The following is an 18,398-nucleotide window of genomic DNA, read 5'->3' as shown; positions in this document are numbered from 1 at the left end:
CAATTTCCAACATACAAACTCCTGAGGAAGTAGAGAGGCTGTCGTGCTTTCACAATGTCATTGATGTGTTGGGTCCAGGAAAAATCCTCCGAGATAGTGACTCCCAAGAACCTAAATGTGCTCATCCTCTCTACCTCTGATCTCCCAATGATCACTGGATTGTAAACCTCTGGCTTTCCTTTCCTGAAGTCAACAATCAGCTTCTTAGTCTTGGTGTCATTGAATGCAAGATTGTTATCGGTGTTCCATTCAGCCAAGTTTTCAATCTCCATCCTCCAATTTGTACATAAACTGAGTGCAGCCCTTCTTTATATTACAAAATATACCATTAAGTATGAATAATAGATATGTTTTGGCATTATATTCAGTTCTCTATGATATAGATATGTTAACAACAATCCTCTTCCCTGTCAACATCTGTTGTCCAAATGCAACCTTAACTTGAAACAAATAAGCCCTTTCTCATTTTTTTCTATTATTTGCAGTTTATGGTTAAGGAAATCTATGCTTAAATTAAATAAGGTTTAGTTATAAATGAAGCTAAAGTCAAACACAACACATACACACAAATAAAGTAAATGGAGAACTAGTCGCTTAGTTTTGTTTAATAATATTTATTTATTAACATTGCAAATATTTTTTCAATTAACAACCCATCCAGAATAAAATAATTAACATATTTAATGAATAATACAATTAATCAAAGATAGAAAGATTTAAGAGGTGAACAAAATGAGAAGAATCAAACTAAATGAACAAGGCTAGATGAAAACAGTTGAAAAAGTCATATTTCAGTGAAATTACAGATCTTCAAAAGATTACATGGGCAACCTTGCCAGGTTTTGCTTTCTCTGCCCAAACTTGTACACTGAAGACTATCATTTTAGAATTTTTATAATATTGAAACATGCAACATTGGAGAATAGTTCGTAGACTGGAAATGTAAACCATTTAAAAAACACATTTGAACTTTCAGAAGACATTAAAAATATGCCATGAGGTTATTAATTAGAAAATGAGAGATTTGGGATACTTACTGGCATTAGTTAGAAACAGAAAAGGGTTGGAGGGGGAGAATAAAAATCATTATTGGGAAGTTGTGATAAGTGGGCTACTGTAGGAGTCAATATTAAATTAGAGGACTTAATTGCAATATATCCAAATTTGCTGATACACTAAGCCAGGTAGCAATGCATGTTTGAGGTGAATGCAGAGGGGCTTCAAGCAAATACATGCAAACTAAGAGTGTGCAAGCGCATGGCATAAGAAACATATTGACAATGCTTGATCGCCCATTTTGGTAGAAAGCAAAAATAATTGTTGGATTTTTTAAAAAAACCCAAAAGATATTGGTTAAGTGACCTAGTTTGTCTTTTTTTCCCTGAATTGAAGATTTGTGCTTGCATATTAGAAGACAAATGTTAGTTTGTCCTTTACTACAAAAGGATTTGAGTTCAGAGTTAAAAAAATTTTTTATTGCATTTAAATATGGCCCAAGATAGAAAAAAAGCTTGGAATATTATGCACATCTAAATTCCCTCTACAAGAAAGGCCCTACTTGTAATGGAGGAAGTACCTGCGTTCTTATGGTTCAGATGAATGAGAGATAACCTCATTAAAATATACAGAATTCTTATAATGCTTGACAGGGTAGATGCAAGGAGATTTTTCTTGTCTGGGATGTCTGGAACCAAGGTTCAGTCTCCAAAGGAGAGAGATGAGAATAATTTCTTCACCAGGAGGAAATTAAATCTTTGGAACTCCCTTACCAGAGAACAAATTGGTGATATACGAATGACTAATATTGTTTGGATATTAAACGAATAAAGGGCTATTTATCAATGGAGCAAGATATCAGTGAGATAGGTGTCAGTGATCTCACTGAATAGCAGAACCAGCAGATGTGAAAAATCCCCTCGTACTTTTCTTAATTTCTTAAAAACAAAATTTGTATATTTTTGATTGAAGAAGCCCAATCCCATTTTTAGATAATAGCCAAGTTTGATGTTTTTTAAAAAGGTAAGCACTTTCAAATTAAAATATGTAACAGACATAATTGAAGTCTTCAAGAAAGCTTGAGTAGATCTTTGAGGGTCAATGAAATAAGGCAAAAAATATTTCACCTACAAGTACAAATCTTTATTCAGCAATGAAAACTGGTTAGATCCTGGAACACTAATGTGGCTAATAAACTTACGACACTGAAGTCAACGTAAATTGCAGTTAGCTTCTATTGTTGGATATTCAACTGCATTAAAAAAAAAATTAGGTTAAATTGCAGGTGTGAATTGTGAATCAAAGTGAATTGCTTTTACCATTATCTCAATTTATCCTCAAACTGGAAAAGAAAAAATGGTGAACAAAGTATAATACTCATTCTAAGCAGTAAAAAAGGTAAAATAAAATATGAAAAATTAATTAATACTGGTTAATAGTCAAACACAAAGTAGTGACAATTTATATTTTGACAGCATAAATAATATACAGACCAACTACAGTAATTTCATACCAATTTCACTTTTTCTTCAACTATTAATTTTAATTTAATAAAGAAAGAGAAACCCAAATCACAATTCTCAATAATTCTGCAAATACTCCACATGTTGTATTCTTTGTGAGTGCACTTTCATATCATCATTCACTGTCTTATCAGAATTCCATATTCACCTGAAAATACACAGACTGTATTTAAATACAAAGATTTTTTAAAAAATTAACAATTTCTGAAAAAGCATTCCAATATTTACACATAATTACAGTAGAAGTCAAAAAATCCAGATGCCAGAAATTCAGACCACCCAAGAATCAGGACTTTCTGAAAAATCTCAAACTTGTCAAATTTAGTGGGCTTTTGTTTGTTTGTGCATGTGTTAGCGCCACAGATGCACAGCATCAACAATCAACCACTTTATTTTTCTTTAAAACTGCTTGTTCTGATAAATGAACAATGCTGTATTTGCCCATGAATACATTATCAAAATTGACTTCTTCATCTCTTCTTTATTCTTCCTTCAATTTTAATTTTAAAAGTACTGCACAAGAAGCTGGAAAATCTTGAAGTCCAGATTTTTGGACTTCTACTGTATTATTCACACCAAGGGCCTTTTCTATTTATGTAAACTAATCTTCTCAATGTAAACTGCACTTAAAAGCTACAAAAATATCTAAATTTAAAGCTCCAAACCTGCTAGCATTTGAACAAACACATTATCCCAACTAACCCCAAAGTCAACACAAGTTAAATTGGGAAAACTCACTTCCAAACAATCAAATTGGAGTTCTTCTACTTTTTTCATGAGAGGTACAACAGAATTAAATACTTTTATTCTGATTCTACTTTCTCCCAAACATTGCAGTATTTCGAAAAGACTGAATTATACAAATTTATCTCACAGAGGGAATACATTTGATTTTTGGAGAAATTCAAAGATTTATTTTGATCACAGGAACAGAAATAAATCAGTGTCACTTTATACATTTTGCTTCTAAAATTATAATTGTTCCCTCTCCTTGTACAAACAACAACATGTGCGGCAGGATGGGCCCATACCATAGACCCACACAGAATTGCATAGGAATGTTTACCCCATCTTATGAAAATTGCCTGTGGGACATGAGGGAATTTGAAAATGTTCATTAATTGTTCTCAATACAATTGACCTCTTAATGAAAACGTTGGAAGAAAAATCACAATATTATGTATGCAGTATTATACATGAACATTACAACTTGTAAAATGTCCACACCTGTTACTGCTCAGATTACATTTTATTAATCTAGGTCAACGGTTTAACTGCTGAATATGTACAAAATTCAGTAGTTATTCCAAGACCATATCACCCCTGGTCCTAAACTTTGTTTTAAAAACCTCCCATTTCTTCGATCTGTGCAACTCCATACCAACTTGATTAATCGATTTGAAAAGCACTGAATTGTAACAATAAATCTAATTAAAATTCTTTGAAAAGGATGCTTAATAGAACTTTATGAAACCAAATGCACAATCCTTCTAAAAATTCTGTATTAAAATGAATATTTAGTGCCCCAACATCAAAATGGAGAGTTAGTGGAGTCTTTACATTAACTACCTTCTTCATCAATTGCATTAAGACATCCTTCCCTCTTTGCACTTCAAGTATTTCTTGTGATGGAACCTTCCACATTCTTGAAAGGTTCAAAAAAGTCTTTGTTCCCTGTGAACACATGACCTCTTGTTTCAGGCCTGCTCCAGTAAGCAGCCTTTTTTTTTAAAAGTATACAAAACTACTTGATTGGTATCCTAGTAAGAGCTTTTATCACCCAGTTTAATTTCTCCAGACATAGTATAATAACTGACTCCTCCAGCCCATGAATCGGAGCTGCCCAAATAAATCCAGGTGGTCAATGAAGCCCCAAATCCCGAACATCTTTGAAACGGGCGAGGGGGGAGGCAGGGAGGGAGGGGGGAGGCAGGGAGGGAGGGGGGAGGCAGGAGGGAGGGGGGAGGCAGGGAGGGAGGGGGGAGGCAGGGAGGGAGGGGGGAGGCAGGGAGGGAGGGGGGAGGCAGGGAGGGAGGGGGGAGGCAGGGAGGGAGGGGGAGGCAGGGAGGGAGGGGGGAGGCAGGGAGGAGGGGGGAGGCAGGAGGGAGGGGGGAGGCAGGAGGGAGGGGGGAGGCAGGGAGGGAGGGGGGAGGGAGGGGGGAGGCAGGGAGGGAGGGGGGAGGCAGGGAGGGAGGGGGGAGGCAGGGAGGGAGGGGGGAGGCAGGGAGGGAGGGGGGAGGCAGGGAGGGAGGGGGAGGCAGGGAGGGAGGGGGGAGGCAGGGAGGGAGGGGGGAGGCAGGGAGGGAGGGGGGAGGCAGGGAGGGAGGGGGGAGGCAGGGAGGGAGGGGGGAGGCAGGGAGGGAGGGGGGAGGCAGGGAGGGAGGGGGGAGGCAGGGAGGGAGGGGGGAGGCAGGGAGGGAGGGGGGAGGCAGGGAGGGAGGGGGGAGGCAGGGAGGGAGGGGGGAGGCAGGGAGGGAGGGGGGAGGCAGGGAGGGAGGGGGGAGGCAGGGAGGGAGGGGGGAGGCAGGGAGGGAGGAGGGAGGCAGGGAGGGAGGGGGGGGAGGCGGGGGGAGGCGGGGGGAGGGGGGGAGGCGGGGGGGAGGGGGGGAGGCGGGGGGGAGGGGGGGAGGGGGGAGGCGGGGGGGAGGGGGGGAGGCGGGGGGAGGCGGGGGGGAGGGGGGGAGGCGGGGGGAGGGGGGGGAGGCGGGGAGGAGGCGGGGAGGCAGGGGGGCGGCAGGGGGGAGCAGGGGGGAGGCAGGGAGGCAGGGGGGAGGCAGGGAGGCAGGGGGGAGGCAGGGAGGCAGGGGGAGGCAGGGAGGCAGGGGGAGGCAGGGAGGCAGGGGGGAGGCAGGGAGGTAGGGGGGAGGCAGGGGGAGGCAGGGGGGAGGCAGGGAGGCAGGGGGAGGCAGGGGGGAGGCAGGGAGGCAGGGGGGAGGCAGGGGGGAGGCAGGGAGGAGGCAGGGAGGCAGGGGGGAGGCAGGGAGGCAGGGGGGAGGCAGGGAGGCAGGCAGGGAGGCAGGGGGGAGGCAGGAGGCAGGGGGAGGCAGGGAGGCAGGGGGGAGGCAGGGAGGCAGGGGGGAGGCAGGGAGGCAGGGGGAGGCAGGGAGGCAGGGGGGAGGCAGGGAGGCAGGGAGGCAGGGGGAGGCAGGGAGGCAGGGGGAGGCAGGGGGGAGGCAGGGAGGAGGCAGGGAGGCAGGGAGGAGGCAGGGAGGCAGGGGGGAGGCAGGGAGGCAGGGAGGCAGGGGGGAGGCAGGGAGGCAGGGGGGAGGCAGGGAGGCAGGGAGGAGGGAGGGAGGGGGGAGGGAGGGAGGGAGGGGGGAGGGAGGGAGGGGGGGAGGGAGGGAGGGAGGGGGGGAGGGAGGGAGGGAGGGGGGAGGAGGGAGGGAGGGGGGAGGGAGGGAGGGAGGGGGAGGGAGGGAGGGAGGGGGGAGGAGGGAGGGGGGAGGGAGGGAGGGGGGAGGGAGGAGGGAGGGGGGGAGGGAGGGGGAGGGGGGAGGGGGGAGGGGGGGAGGCGGGGGGAGGGGGGGAGGCGGGGGGAGGGGGGGAGGCGGGGGGGAGGGGGGGAGGCGGGGGGAGGGGGGGAGGCAGGGGGGAGGGGGGGAGGCAGGGGGGAGGCAGGGAGGCAGGGAGGAGGCAGGGAGGCAGGGAGGGGGGAGGGAGGGGGAGGGAGGGAGGGAGGGGGGAGGGAGGGGGAGGGAGGGGGGAGGGAGGGGGGAGGGAGGGGGGAGGGAGGGGGGAGGGAGGGGGGAGGGAGGGGGGGAGGGGGAGGGAGGGGGGAGGGAGGGAGGGAGGGAGGGAGGGGGGAGGGGGGGAGGAGGGAGGGAGGGAGGGGGGAGGGAGGGAGGGAGGAGGGAGGGAGGGGGAGGGAGGGAGGGAGGGGGGAGGGAGGGGGGAGGGAGGGAGGGAGGGGGGAGGGAGGGAGGGAGGGAGGAGGGAGGAGGAGGAGGGAGGGAGGAGGAGGGAGGGAGGGAGGAGGAGGGAGGGAGGGAGGGGGGAGGAGGGAGGGGGGAGGGAGGGAGGGGGGAGGGAGGGAGGGGGGAGGGAGGGAGGGGGAGGGAGGGAGGGGGAGGGAGGGAGGGAGGGAGGGAGGGGGGAGGGAGGGAGGGGGGAGGGAGGGAGGGGGAGGGAGGGAGGGGGGAGGCGGGAGGGAGGGGGGAGGCGGGAGGGAGGGGGGGAGGCGGGGGGGAGGGGGGAGGCGGGGGGAGGCGGGGGGAGGCGGGGGGAGGGGGGGAGGCGGGGGGAGGCAGGGAGGAGGCAGGGAGGCAGGGAGGCAGGGGGGAGGCAGGGAGGCAGGGGGGAGGCAGGGAGGCAGGGGGGAGGCAGGGAGGCAGGGGGGAGGCAGGGAGGCAGGGGGGAGGCAGGGAGGCAGGGGGAGGCAGGGAGGCAGGGGGGAGGCAGGGAGGCAGGGGGAGGCAGGGAGGCAGGGGGAGGCAGGGAGGCAGGGGGGAGGCAGGGAGGCAGGGAGGGAGGGGGGAGGCAGGGAGGGAGGGGGGAGGCAGGGAGGGAGGGGGGAGGCAGGGAGGGAGGGGGGAGGCAGGGAGGGAGGGGGGAGGCAGGGAGGGAGGGGGGAGGCAGGGAGGGAGGGGGGAGGCAGGGAGGGAGGGGGGAGGCAGGGAGGGAGGGGGGAGGGGGGGGGAGGGGGGGAGGGGGGGGGGAGGCGGGGAGGCGGGGGGGAGGCGGGGAGGAGGCAGGGGGAGGCAGGGGGGAGGCAGGGGGGAGGCAGGGGGAGGCAGGGGGGAGGCAGGGGGAGGCAGGGGGGAGGCAGGGGGGAGGCAGGGGGGAGGCAGGGGGAGGCAGGGGGGAGGCAGGGAGGCAGGGGGAGGCAGGGAGGAGGCAGGGAGGCAGGGGGGAGGCAGGGAGGCAGGGGGAGGCAGGGAGGCAGGGGGAGGCAGGGAGGCAGGGGGAGGCAGGGAGGCAGGGGGGAGGCAGGGGGAGGCAGGGGGAGGCAGGGAGGAGGCAGGGAGGAGGCAGGGAGGAGGCAGGAGGAGGCAGGGAGGCAGGGAGGAGGCAGGGAGGCAGGAGGCAGGAGGAGGGAGGGAGGGGGGAGGGAGGGGGGAGGGAGGGAGGGGGGAGGGAGGGAGGGAGGGGGGAGGGAGGGAGGGGGGAGGGAGGGAGGGAGGGGGGAGGGAGGGAGGGAGGGGGGGGGAGGGAGGGGGGGAGGGGGGGGGAGGGAGGGGGGGAGGGAGGGAGGGAGGGAGGGAGGGAGGGGGAGGGGGGGAGGGAGGGAGGGAGGGGGAGGGAGGGAGGGAGGGGGGAGGAGGGAGGGAGGGAGGGAGGGGGGGAGGGAGGGAGGGGGGAGGAGGGAGGGGGGGAGGAGGGAGGGAGGAGGGGGGAGGGAGGGAGGGAGGGAGGGGGAGGGAGGGAGGGAGGGGGGAGGGAGGGAGGGGGGGAGGGAGGGAGGGGGGGAGGGGGGAGGGAGGGAGGGGGGAGGAGGGAGGGGGGGAGGGAGGGAGGGAGGGGGGAGGGGGGGAGGGAGGGAGGGAGGGGGGAGGAGGGAGGGAGGGAGGGAGGGGGGAGGAGGGAGGGGACCCGGAGAGAATACAGGAGCTCTTTACTGATTGGAACCCGCATCAGTCTTCTCCATGAACTCGAATGTGCTGCGATTCAGAGACTTTGGAGTCCAGAAGCAGGCCCTTGAGCCCTTCCAGTGTGTGCCGAACAGGAAGGAAAGCCGGCCCAAAGGCTGCGGCCCCAGGCGTGTCCGCGCCCTTACTCCTCACGTCTGAGACAAAATTGTGTGGCTCACCCCGTACTCGCGCCTAATCCCCTGGGCCCAGAACCAGGTCGCCCCCACTGCAGCCCCGCAGAACTTCCGCCCATCGCTATCTGATGGGCTCACGGTTCTTCCAGTACTTGCAAGATGTAGAAAGGCCAGGACCTACGTGCTCGCTCTCCCTCCTCCTCCTCCCTCCCCTCCCCACACCCGCTCTCACCGCGTTCTCTCGCCGCGCTGGTCGCAGCTTTCGGACCGAGGGCAGCATCGCCTCAGAACAGCGCCGCCGACGGCCGGTGAGTGGCAGGGCGCAGGCGCGGCGATGGCGGGAGGCAGGGCGCGGCGATGGCGAATGGCAGGGCGCAGGCGCGGCCGGCGAATGGCAGGGCGCAGGCGCGGCCGGCAATAGCGGGAGCCAGGACCGCGCAACATATCTCGCTCGAGCTCCGTTGCCGGTCGTCGCCTTCAACGGACGTGCTCGGGGGCAGCTGCTGCCGGGGCCCTCGGGGGAAGAGATGGAATGAAGTGAATTGGCCTCGTCGCGCGGTGTCCTTGTTGACAGGATGCCGGTGGAGCCGCCCTGAAATCATTCGTATGAAGAAACAATCCTCTGGAAAGGACAAGAATCTCGTGAGTTGACAAGTCTGGTGCCTCACCCCTTCTCCAGAATGAAGATGGAACTGTAATGGTTTTTGATTTGCCCCCTCGACACACACAGTGGGTGGGGGTCAGTTAGAGTTAAGTAAAAAGTGTTATGTTATTAATAAAAAATATTGTTGTTAAAATATTGTCTTGGAGGATTTTTATTGCTGTTGGTCCAGGAGGTTGCAGTCCTCAGCAGTGGAGAGGATTAAAGAAACTTAAAATTGCTGGGTGTCAACATCTTGTTGGAACCAAGGGGTTGTAATCATGGAGAATATGCCTCTGTACTATTCATGTTGTATTCATGTAACAATTTACTATTTACTTCAATTAAACGGTTTAAGGGAAATATTAATGCAATTAAGTCACAGCCACAGTATGTAGAAAAGTTGGCTGATTGTAGTATGTGTAGAATTTGCTGACTCCAAATACAAAGAGAGAAAATACTTTCTTCCCCAAGGTTACACTAAAACAGAATGTTCTGGCCTTGGGATTAAGATAGGAGGGCTACACCATAGATAATTGCAGAGGAAAAAATTGCTTGATATAAATTTGATGCAAGGAGTCTATCAAAGAAAGCCAACTCTTGTTCAGTGTAGCAATGTTGATCTATATAAACAGAAGAGACTGGACAGTAGGAGTCAGTCTTGGGGAATAGCTCACTGAGCAGGTGACCTATGAACTAACAACTGGACCAGAACTCTGTTAACTTTATTCTTGTGCTGTGTAATAAACTGATTGTGAAACCGAATACCTTCTCCTCTCACTTCATTCAACGAGCACGCTGGACTCAGACGACACATAGACCAAATTGAGGGGAGGGTAAAGCCAGAGTCTGACAATCTCGAAAGGTCTGTCGATGCAATCATCAAGAAAGCTCTCCAGCGGCTATTTCCTTAGGAGCTTGAGGAGATCTGGTATATCACCAGACTTGCAAATTTGAAAAGTGTATCACAGAGAGCATTATATGCCTGGTTGCATCACTGTCTGTTGCGGAGGTATCAATGTAGAGGATAGGCAATGACTGCAGAGTGTTGTGTCTCTGCCAACACCATCGTGGGAATTAATCTTCACTCTAATAAGGACAACATAAGAAGTGGTGTCTCAAGAAAGCAGTCTCTTTCATCAAGTGCGCTCAACCTCCAAGCCAGAATCAGAATTTATTGTTATGAATACATCACCCTATTTGTTGTTTTGCAGATGAATTTCAGTGCAAATATTAATATAAAATTGCATTTAAAAATAAATAAATGAGTGCAAAAAATAAGAGAAAGTGAGGTAGTGTCTGTGATTCATTAGTCCATTCAGAAATCTGATGGGAGTGGGGACAAAGCTGTCCTTGTGCCCCTGGGTGTTTGTCTTCAGGCTCCTGTAGGTAGCCATGTGAAGAGACCATGGGCTGGGTGGTGATAATAGAGGCTGCTTTCCTAAGACACTGCCTCTTTTAGGTGTCCTTAGTGGAGTGGAGACTGATGCTAGTGATGGTGCTGGTCAAGTTCACAACTGTCTGTAGTTTTTTCTTTTCCCGTGCATTGACACCTCCATACCAGACAGTCATGCAAACAGTCAGAATGGTCTCTACGGTACATCTGTAGAAAGTTGCAAGAGTCTTTGATGATATACCAAATCTCCTCAAACTCATCACGAAGTATAGCCGCTGGTGAGCCTTCTTTGTGATTGCATCAACATGGAGGCCCAGGACAGATCCTCAGAGATGTTTATGCCCCAAAACTTAATGCTTTTAACCTTTTCCACTGTTGACTCCTCGATGATGATGGATATGTCTCCTATATCCCCTTCCTGAAGTCAACAATTAGCTCCATGGTTTCGCTAACATTGAGTGGAGGTCGTTGTGACACCACTCAACTAGCTGATTTATCTCCCTCCTGTACACTACCTCATTACTGTTTGTGATTCTGCTGTCATCAACAAATTTGTAAATGGTAGTTGAATTGTGCCTAGATGTGATAGAGGGAGGGGGTAGCTCAGAATGGAGAGAGTGGGTGCGAATGGAATGGAGGGTTGTGGAAGTCAGAGGGGGAGGTGGAGGGTTGGGAAGGTCAGAGGTTGGAGGGGGCAGGTAGGGAAGGTCAGGGAGAAGGAGAGGGTAGGGGGGGTCAGAGGGGAGTTGGGGGAAGATGTTCATGCCACCTGCATCCTCTAAACCTCTTATCACTTATCTCCCCCAACTCCTCTCTGACACCCCCACCCTCCACCTAGATCTCTGACCTCCACCAACCCCTCTGACTTCCCCAGACCTCCATTCCTCCCTTTTCAATCCCCCTACCATTTTCATTCAGAGAGCAATACCCTCCCCCTTTCACCTCAGCTTTTTCTCTTGTGCCCTCCTATCCCTATTCATCAATGGCCTCTGTTTGTGGCCTCCCCAGCCCTCCCACCTTCCCATCATTGTATTCAGGCACCTGCCTGCTTTTAACTCATCTCTTGAGGGATGGCCCAGGCCTGAACATTGGTTTTCTACATAAAGAATGATGCATGACCTGTTGAGTTTCTCCACCATTTTATATAAACTGAAAGCACAGCTGATAAGGCTAACTTGGTTTGCAAATTTAATGGTTGTCCAGTGTTCTGATTTAGTAGTGTACCCAGGCAGAAAACTTCTCACAGAAGGAACCAGATTCATGGATACAAAAACAGTAAATGCCAGAAACATTTTAGTAAATCAGGCAGCAGTTATGGAAAGAGAAACAGAGTTAACATTTCAGATTGAAAGACATTAGAAATGTTAAAGTTGCAGGTCGGGAAAATGGAGGCAGATGGAATATTTTTGATGGCTGATGTCATGGTGGCTGATGTAATTACAATGTTTACAAAGCTGTCTAGCTAATAGATCAATGAAAGTTTGATGAACAAGGGAATGTTGTGAATTGCAGGTCAAAGGTGTTGTTGAACCTGAAACAAAAAGGGGAATGCTGGAAGTCCCTGGCAAATCTGGTCATGTCGATAGAAAGATAAAAATGGAGTTAAGATTATAGATGGATAATCTTGCAGAGAGAGGAGTTGTTCCTTAAGGACCTTGTTGGAACAGGATAGATCAGAGTGGGATGGGCACTCATGTGACAAGCAACTGAAAGTCCGGGTTGGTCTTGTGGACTGAATGGAAGCATTCTACAAAGTGATCAACAAATCTGTATTTGGTTTTTCTGATGTAGACAAAACCATGTTATGAATATATTGGAAGAATCCCTGTTACATCTGGAAGGACCGTTTTGGACCCTGGATGGTGGGAATTTAATGAAGTAAAATGACAGGTATCTTGAGCAAGGAGATTGATTAGCAGAAGTGGAAAAGTAGATCTAGGGATGTCAAAGGAAATGATTGGGTCAGAATGCTGAAAGGGGAAGGCAGAGGAAGGTGCGACTGGTAATGGAATCTCATTGAAATTGCCAGGAATTGTGGAATAAGATCTGTTTAGAGTGTAGTTTGGTCTGGATGATGAGGAGGATGAGGTCTGCCAAGATGAGAGAGGTTTAAGGCTCTGTTACTTATGGGAATAAGGAAGTGAATAACTTGTAAAATGAAGAAAGGATAGAATTCTTTGTTGACAAAACCGATGCAGATGTACAGCAAGATAGGTGATGTATTGTAAAACTTACAGTGTGGCGGTCTGCGGTGGCGTGCTCTGGGCGGTGAGCGGAACCAAAGGCTAGCAGCCTGCGCAGCTGGCTGGTGGGTGAACGCCAAGGGCATCTTAAAGGCTAGCAAACCCAAAATGGAAAGAAGGGCGTTGTTATGTAGGAAAGTACCCATGCACGGGAAACCCACTTTTGTTATGCATGTTGTGACGTCAGCCAAGAGGGGCCATGGCGGGAAAACTGCAAGTATAAAAGATGGGCCTGAGCCGTAATAAAACTCAGAACTTAAACTGACTACAGTGCGTGCGTGCGCAAGTGCGTGCGCGTTTTGAGTAGCGCGTAGCTACAACAGAATGATAGTTTATTGTTAAATACATTCTACAATGTACAGTACATATGTTTCAAGATTCTAACTTGCTGCAACCAAATACTTTGTAAATAAATCCAAAATACAATTTTATGTTCTTATATTATTTGAAAAGGGATAACAAACACAAAAGATAGATTGACAGTAAAAATTCACAGATATCATAGAGCAAGAAAAAAAAGAGTGACATTACAGTGGCGCAAGACTGTCCTTTTTGTGTTTCGGTGCAGTCCATGGTCAGTGTAACAAAAGGAGTATCAAGAACCTGGAAGCTGTTGGAAAGAAACTGTTCTTGAACCTAGAGGTGTTGGTCTTCATGCTTCTGCACCTTCTATCTCAAGGTCCCAGTGAGGAAAGGTTGTGCCTGTAGAGGATCAGAATCAATCCTTGATCCAGATTCTGGGGTGAGGTCTCAATCGGCAGTTTACTGTCCTGAGAAGTGAAGGACTCTGATGTTTCTTTAGCTAGTTCCCTTCATTTGATACACAGGCCTCTGGGAGGTCTCACAGGCCTCAGAGGAATGAGGAGCTCTCTGAACTTTCTAATGCATGGGTTTAAATTCTCCAATGCTATCTGACATCAACCAATCTCAGAACAGTCATCTCTGCAGTGGTATCCCATCAGTATTAAGCTATGTATTGTCCATCTACATGTTGCACCATATTGGATGGATGCAGATATGTCCCCCTCCTCTCAGGTACTTTTACAGTTTCGGTTCCCTAAATCCTGTAAATCCCATAGTTCAAGAGAGAAATGGGATTGCTGGAAATTTACCAGTCAGCCTGTTGTTATCAGGCAACACACATTCCTGCGCCTCTTGTTGCCCTCGGTCAGGGCTAGTGGAATTCAGCTTGGCCATCATTGCCAGGAAACATGGATCTTGGGGCTCCCCTCACTGTCCTTGGGTATTTTCACCTGTCTCAGCATAAGCAATAACAAAATTGTATTTATGCAATATTTTCATTAATTAATTAATGTGTTAAGGTACTTAATGTATTACTAAACCAGTCAAAATTAGAAAGACCCTTACTTCTACATGACCAGCGTGATGGGAATCATTTATGATGTTGGCTTCCTTCTTGAGACAGCACTTCACATAGATATCTAAAATGGATGGGAGATCTGATCCTGTCATAGACCTGGATTATGTTTGCTACCTTTTGCAGTCTTCTACATTCGTAGGCATTTTAAATGCTGTAGAGGTTGTGTCCAGAATAAGGGGGGCCCTTTATGATGTTGCCTGCCTTCTTGAGGAAGTGCCTCACATAGATGTCTGCAATGAATCTGCCTAAGCTTGCTATCTTCTGCAGCCTTCTGCATTTCTGGGCATTTGAATGATCAAACCAGGCTGTGATGCGACCATTCGGTGCACTTCCCGCAGTATGCCTGTCAAAATTTGATAGATTATTTGATGGTATGCCATATCTTTTGTTAGAAAGTAGAGGTGTTGGTGTGTCTTCTTCAGGATTGCCTTGATGTGCTAGCTCCAGGTGCACTAGGATCTCGCTGGGTATTGGTGAGTTGTGCCCTGGGGTCTCACTTGGTAGGAGTGGTGCACTGAAGTCTCACTGGATGTCGGTGTGGGGTACACATGGCCTCACTGGGTATCAGGTATCTAATATATGGACTCCCAGGAGCTTGAATGGAGGGGATGACAAGGAGTCCTTTTCCATGCACTTACAGGATGCTTTGCAGAATTATGAGACCATGACCTCTACCGTAGAAGTGATGCCAATGCTTAGCAATGACCTTGTCAAACTGTTTTTGATTGTAGCTGTCCTGGATATAGTCCTTGAATGCCTTTCAGCCGATCACACTGATCCAGATAGAGGTCTGGTGTCTGCCAATGGGGAGCTTGATGTCTTTATCGACTGAGATTTTTTTAGTTTAAAATAAACGTTATTCAATAAAAATAAATGTACCATGCAAGGACTTTTCATATTATTATTCATATTAAAATCGCAGAAAATAAATAAGAAAAAGTAGAGGTTTAAATTGACATGCCTCGCCATTAGTTCGCCAATCACGCAACACACAATCTTAAGCTACTGAAAAACACACTTATCCGGCATCTACCAATCCCCAAAGGTGCTGGACACTAGAGGTTTTACTGTATGTGGATTGCTGAATGCTGCCCATTCATTCCGAGTGTTAAGGCTCTTGACCAATTTTAGTAGGAGCAAAGTGGAACTCCTTTGAAGAAGGTTAGTGTAATGCAGTGATGGTTATAAATGGAGTGGGGAGAGTTCAGCAAAGTCACTCCTGGATGGCTAATGTTATAATGTCAAGATGTGGTAAATGATAGAGTTCAGTGGTGACTATCTGGAATTATCCTGAGCCTAGAAATTTGAAGATTCCTCCCTTCACAGTGAAAGCAGATCAGGCCCAAGAACATGGCTGAAGGCTACTTATCTCAGTTGTGACTACCTTCAAAAACCCGAGGCTGGGTAGACATTGCTTTCCAGAGAGTTGAGATCTTATATTGTATACATGTAAACTTTTATGTCAGTATGGTCTTTATATATACAGTTCTGGATCTCAAAGTCCCTGTCCCTTTCTGAAATACCTATGATTAAGAATAACCTGTCCATGGTTTGACCACTGAAGAAATTATTTGCCCTGTAATTTATCTGGAGCACACTTTGAATATTTCAACAGTCGTTTCTTAAACTGAACTCCTTTATAAGCAAAAATACCACAAAACTGCAATAAAAACAGGAAATGCTGGGAAAACTAAACAGGTGAGTCAGCGTCTGTGGAAAGAAAAATTTCAGGTTGATGAAGGGTATTCAAATTGGCACATTAACTGTTTTCCTTTCTATGGTATTTCCAGCATTCCGTGTTTTTATCCACAACTTCTTTTGACACCAGCAATGTGGGCATTTAAAAGACGAACACAAATATTTCATTTTGCTTTCTTGTGATTCATAAATAACAGCCAATTTCTTGAACTCCTGCTTAGGTTGAGAGGGGTTGAAATGCACTTTTCAAGATGATTGATATGAACAATATCAATAAAGGGCAGCACAATTAGTGTAGCGCAATGTTATTACACCAGCGACCCAGGTTCGAATCCAGCGCTGTCTATAAGGAGTTTGTACATTTTCCCCATGTTTGTGTGACATTCCTCCGGGTGCTCTGGTTTCCTTCCACCCTTTAAAATGTTGAAGGTCAATTGGAAGTAATTGGATGGCATAGGCTTCTGGGACAAAAGGGCCTGTCTAATTTTAAAAAATTAATAGATATGTATCCGATGTGGGAGAATGTAATTGGTGCCAGTGTGAATGGACTAAAACTGACCAATCCAATTTTAAAATGAGCATTATTTCACCTAAAGTTGACTACCAAGATGATTTAGATTTATTACCATGTGTACCGAGATACCGTGTAAAGATTTATTTTGCCTGTCATTCATATTATAACTGAAAGTCACCACTCTCTGAAAGTCTGCATATGCTGTGATATAATCAAAACACAGAAATGCTGGAGGAACTCAGTTGGCCTCGCTGTGTCCATAGAAGTTAAAGATATATTACTGACGTTTCAGGCCTGATCCTTCCATTTCTGTGTTTTGACTTGATTCTATGAAGCCATCAGAAGATGATGGTGCCTGCAGACAGGTGGAATTGGCATAGTTATTAGATCATCCAGCTGCTACAAAAGGCTGTGAAGTGTAATGCAATTGCTCGGTAACCAGAGAGCAGGAAATACAGGTGGCATAGTTTATAGGCCCCCTTGGATTATTATGAAGACAGTTGGATAACAATCAATCAAGGGCTAATGGGGATATAACAAAGGGTAATGCAATGATCATGAGGTTCTTTAACCTTCATATTGATTTGAAAAATCATACTGGTGAAATTAGATTTGAGGAAGTGTTCAATGAAGAATAACAGTTTCCTAGAATATGGTATTTTGAAGTAGACTGAGGAACAGACAATTTTCTACTAATCATGTAATGAATTAGAATTTATATATTCTTTGCAATGTACGTTGATTCGCCAACGTGAGATCCCATCCGCGCATGTGCAGCCATTATATCCATTAACTTGTGAGGAGCAACACATGTTTTTGGCACGGGAGCAAAAGTGCTGAATCATTGGGGAAGCGCAGTAGAAGGATCTCAAAAAAGTGCTAAATTAGTGGGCCTGCAGCAGCAGGGCACTGAGGGAGATCGCAGGAGTGCCATCCAAAAAATGGAATCAAACCCCTGAATGAGCCCTCTGGAGAAGGAGGGTAGCAGCAAAAATTCCGGCACTGCCAGTGGGTGGTTCCCGGGTCCCGATGAGGGGCTGGGGCAGAGGCAGGGTGGCAAGAGCCCGTGGAGGAAGGCCTCCAAGAAGAGCTCCCATAGTGGTACGTTAGCACCAAAAATTCAGCGGCCTGCCGGGGTGCAATGTCCCAGCTGAGGAGCAGCAAGGCCGATCTACCTCTGCTGGGATGAGATTAGGAGTCCGAGATCTACCTTCGCTGAAGGTGGGGTCCAAGTCTGGCTGCATCGACCTGGCTTCATGGAAGCCAGGGGCTCACAAAGCAAGCAGTGATACCATTTTGCTGCTGCATGAGGTGAGCTGCATGAGATGATTGGACCTCAGAATATCAGGTGGCAGCGAGGGGGAGTACCCTGCACAAGAGCAGGTAGGACCTGAGCCAAACTTAACACGTTGTGTAGCGAAGCCGCCCTCTCGATGGGCGAGAATAACCAGAAAAATCCTGAAGATATGGTCTCTGCACAACGGGCACCTGCTCGATTGGGGGCCGAGAGTAAGGCATGCCAGAGAGCAGAGGCCTCGACCAGTGATGAAATTGTAAGTCATCTGGACAAATTGGATGAACCGGTGGCGGCCATGGTGAGCAGATTTCTTATGCCATCAGAGCAGGGGGAGGACATTTATAATTATACAAGCGAAGGTGATAAAGAGCCAGAAATGGAGGCCAAGTCACCAAAATCCCCACCCATTGCTCAGGCCAGTCAGGAGAAGAATATACCAGCTATTGCTGTGAAGTTTGCACAGCAAACAGAAGGGTATCGGTCAGCCACTAGAGGATGATATTGCGGGGTCTATAACATATATTGGTGTCGAATGCTTTTCAGGAGAAGGTATTAGCAGAATCCATCAAGAAGTACCCCTGCCTTGTTAACTGCCCTCTGTTGGAGGTGCTTAAGATAAACCCTGTGATTTGGGACAATTTGAAGGTCCCCACAAGGGCAAAAGACATGAAATTGCAAATATTACAGGGGTCACTGGTTAAAGGTATCACTGCATTTGCATAAACACTCTCACACGATAACAGCTCTGGGGTTGTTATCCCAAGCAAACTATGAACTGAATGTCTTTAGGAAGGAGCTGATCAAGCCCGACCTGAATGTAAGATATGTTCATTTGTGTTATGTTCATCTAACCCTGTAACAAAATTTCAATTTGGTGACTATCTCAGTAAACAGATGAACGATTTGAATGAGCAGCAGAAGGCAGTGGTTGGCATGGTCAGGTTTGAGAGCACAGGCAAGAGAACCTGTTATGTTTCACCCCTATCGCAGATACGCGGGGGGAATTTAA

The 18,398-nt window shown here is 48.6% G+C and overlaps 1 protein-coding gene and 1 long non-coding RNA gene across 12 annotated transcripts in view; one reads left to right on the top strand and one right to left on the bottom strand.

Moving 5' to 3' along the window:
* Positions 1 to 594: 594 nt before the first annotated feature.
* Positions 595 to 8,585, bottom strand: LOC138759592 (uncharacterized). Of its 2 annotated transcripts, XR_011354982.1 has the most exons (3): positions 8,453 to 8,582; positions 4,089 to 4,193; positions 595 to 2,667 (listed from the first exon to the last, which is right to left on the bottom strand). It is a non-coding gene; the product is annotated as an uncharacterized lncRNA (long non-coding RNA). The 2 variants fall into 2 exon arrangements; XR_011354981.1 differs by lacking the exon at positions 4,089 to 4,193 and having other exon boundaries at positions 8,453 to 8,585.
* Positions 8,552 to 18,398, top strand: part of LOC138759590 (alpha-1,6-mannosylglycoprotein 6-beta-N-acetylglucosaminyltransferase B) — a 619,678-nt gene continuing 609,831 nt past the window's right edge. For all 10 annotated transcript variants that reach the window (XM_069930278.1, XM_069930274.1, XM_069930271.1 and 7 more), the window contains exon 1: positions 8,552 to 8,862. The gene's annotated coding sequence lies outside the window, so the exon portion shown is untranslated. The remainder of the gene's footprint in view (positions 8,863 to 18,398) is intronic.

Source organism: Narcine bancroftii, chromosome 3, assembly GCF_036971445.1.
Source record: "Narcine bancroftii isolate sNarBan1 chromosome 3, sNarBan1.hap1, whole genome shotgun sequence".
Classification (NCBI taxonomy): Eukaryota; Metazoa; Chordata; class Chondrichthyes; order Torpediniformes; family Narcinidae; genus Narcine; species Narcine bancroftii.
Note: the sequence above shows the minus strand (reverse complement) of the source record. Positions and strands in the feature narration are given on the sequence as shown.